Here is a 3,653-nt window from a genome sequence, read left to right as displayed (position 1 = left end):
CTTTCTTTCTTTCTTTCTTTCTTTCTTTCTTTCTTTCTTTCTTTCTTTCTTTCTTTCTTTCTTTCTTTCTTTCTTTCTTTCTTTCTTTCTTTCTTCTTTTCTTTCCCAATTCTATTTTTACTTACTGCACCTTGATGTTGTTGTTCATTGTCCTTCAAACTGAAGCTGACAGTGCTGAGAGCTATGAGGATGCCTTTTATTTTAGGCAGAGTTACTGACTCATCTGAGAAATGTCATTGTCCAGGAAGTCCAGATAGATCATGGCACAGTGGAGGAAACTAGTTCAGAATTAATAGAGGAAGACATAATCAATCAGGCATTAGTGATCCAGTGTAGAATTTCCATCTTATATGCGGCAGACTGGAGTTCAACTCCTGGCCAATGCCCCTCAAATGCTGACACCAACCCCTGTCATTGAAGGCTTATGTGTTGCTGTGATGCCGAACAGAATTCAGCAGAGTTTCCAGCCTAAGGTGGGTTAGGAAGAAAGGCTTGGACACCTACTTCTGAAAATCAGACGATGAAAACCCTGTGGATCACAATGACCAGGGTCAGAGGTTCAGTCCATGGTGCATGTGGTCTCCATGAGTCCAGGGGTGACTTATGGGCAGAAAACAATGACCCTGATAGAACATGTGACTCTTGAGAGTAGCTGTTCTCTACTGCCCTTAAAATTAGGGTACAAGGAAACAGGCTTACATGGCAAAGGGTTGCATAATTATTAGATATAAAAACCTTCCATGTCATCTGAGGATTCTTGAATCCTAAAGTGTGTTAAGGAGTGAGACAGTAGTCATCTTAGAAAGTAATGCCAAAACTTCAGTCTGGAGATGAGACAGCATAAACTAACAAATTCTCCAGAACGAAGGAGTGTTGGAGAAAGAATGGGTGGGGCAGGCCTCAGTTTGCGGTGTTTTCTTTGGCCCAGGAGCAGTCATCCAATTTTGAGGTTAGTTAATAGAAGCAAGATGATGGTAAATCCCACATGTAACTTGACCCAGAAACAGGAGGTTCTGCCCTCTTAGAAGACAAATGGGATTTGTAATCCCATTTCCCTTTGAAAAACCACAGGATTGTTTTGGGCACAGTGCATTCTATAACTGGCTAACAGTCTGTTCAAGGCCAGTTGCATTATCTGATACTTCAACAAGTGTCTGAATTAGCATGAGCTGAGAGTAATAGGAGAAAAAGTACTGTGAGAACTTTATTGGAAATTCTTGAAGTCATTGATTAAAGGTAATAAAAAACTGGTGCAGGAGGCTACCTGAATTATTTACAAGTCAGTTCCTGCTGAGTCAAAATTTAAACATAAGTTTATTCCCTAATTACTAGTGGTGAAACTGGGGAGATAGAGTAAAAGGCACTTTTGAAAATCTATTTGTTGTTTTTGAGGGTCTTCAAGTCAGTTCTCACTCATAATGACCCTGTAGCAGGTTTCCAAAGAATGACTGGTAAAATCGAACCGCCGACATTTCTGTTCAAACCAAACTTTCAGTCATGTTCTTTTCCTACAGTGCCACACATTAATGAGAACAGCTTTTGAAACACGAATGCTGCTCACTGATGACCCATGAATAGATGGATTAAATTATTCCACATAGCTAGGAAAGGAAGAAAACTAAGTTAAGGTTTCCTACCAAAATGGCACCAGAATACTGTACACAGTGCCTGCCACACCATAGCTACCACTAATCCGTTACTCTTTTACAATTTCAAAATGAGTCCATAATCACAGGTATGGTGGTGGTGGTTATACGCTGTGGAGTCGGTTTCGATCCACAGTGACCCTGCATAGGGTTTCCGAGGCTGTAAATCTTTACAGGAGCAGAAAGCTTCATCTTTCTTCCGTGGAAACGCTGGTAGTTTCAAACTGCTGACCTTGTGATTAGCAACCCGACTTGTACGCACTATGCAACTAGAGCTCCTATAGTAAGAATTACTATGCCACTTGATCTTGGAAAGGTTACGTGCCCAGAACGTGACCATATGATAGACTGACACAGTACAGTGGCTATAGAAATGGGTTCAAACATAACAGCAATTGTGAAGATGGCGTAAGACTGAGAAGTGTTTTGTTCTGTTGTACATTGGGTCCCTATGAGTTGAAATGGACTCACTAAATGGCACATAACACCAAGACCTGCAGGGTTTTCCTAGTGGGTACAAATGGTTAACTTACCCCAAATCACTCTGGAATACAGGCCTGGAGACTTTCTTCCAAAAGGTCACAGCACTGAAAAGCCCATGGAGCACTTCTACTCTTCACACATGGGATGCTCATGGATTGGAATCAACTAGACAGCAACTCACAACAACAACGAGACCTGCTTTACCTCTCTTATTATTGTTGTTAACTGACATCAAGTCAGTTCTGATTTATAGCGACCCCATATAGGGTTTCCAAGGCTATAACGCTTTCTCCTGAAGAGCAGCTTGTGGATTTGAACTGCTGACCTTGTGGTTAGCAGCCCAATGCATTCCCCCACTACACCACCAAAGCTCCTTTCTCTGATTAGGTCAAGAGAAAGTCAGCTGTGCAGGTGAAAGAAGACTCTAAAATGTTTAAAATGCTATGTTGTTCCTTCGCTAAGGACTCTTCTATCCCAATTCTCATCAGCTAGAGTGAATTTAATATGATAGTTTTCAGAACATTTTGTTTTGTGATCTCCCTGTAAGAAGGGCAAGCTCAAATGGTCAGCATATTTTAGAACAGGCCCAATCATCTGGTTTGGATTTGGACCCCTCAATGGCTAAGCAGAGGAGAAGAATCTTCTGAAGCATTTAGCAATGATCACACATCCTGCCGTGATTAAATTATCCATGTCCCCTGTCCAAGAGGCCTTGGTGGTACAGTAATTAAAGGGCTTGGCTGCTAACTGAAAGGTCAGTGATTCACACCCACCATCTGCTTCAACAGAGAAAGATGTGACAGCGTACTTTTGTGAAGATTTACAGCCTTGGAAACTGTACGTGGGCAGTTTTATTCTGTCCTGTAGGGTCACTATGGAATCCACAGATGGCAATGAGTTAATTCGTTTGGAAACCCTCTGAGGTAGTTCTTCTATGTCTGAGAAGATCACTATGAGGAATGACCTGAGGGCAGTGTGTTTATGGGTTTGGTCCACTGGGTTTGGTCTGCCTGGGTGAGGAACCAATGCTGAGGAACAAAAAACAACTGATGGTTTTGTGTTTATTAGAGCTCTTTTGTTCTCATCCAGGGACTTAACTCCTTAGTGTTGGCTATTTTCCCTAAAGAAGCAGAAATGCTTTCTGCTCAAATCTGAAAACACTTCCTCTGCCAGCAACTTTATTTAAAATTCAATGTCCAGGATTGGGCAGTGTTTCTTTCTGCTATGCATAAGGTCACTATGAGTTGGTACGGACTAGATGGCACCTAGAAACAACAACAATAAATGATTTACATTAAAAGGGACACGTTGTTGTTGTTAAATGCCATTGAGTTTTTTCTAACTCGAAGTATCCCTGTATAGTATTTTTTTTTTTTTTAAAGGATTCAACAATGCATGATTTTTATTCTCTTGCTCTGAGAACTTACCAATTTTTAAAAAATTAAACCAAGGAAAAGAACTTAAGATTTGTTAAGTGTGTCAAAAACAATTTTGCTTTTAAAAGGTAACCACTAATTTGCTTGG

The sequence above is a fragment of the Chrysochloris asiatica genome, unplaced genomic scaffold (genome assembly GCF_000296735.1).
Source record: "Chrysochloris asiatica unplaced genomic scaffold, ChrAsi1.0 scaffold00038, whole genome shotgun sequence".
Classification (NCBI taxonomy): Eukaryota; Metazoa; Chordata; class Mammalia; order Afrosoricida; family Chrysochloridae; genus Chrysochloris; species Chrysochloris asiatica.
This window is presented reverse-complemented; position numbering follows the sequence as displayed.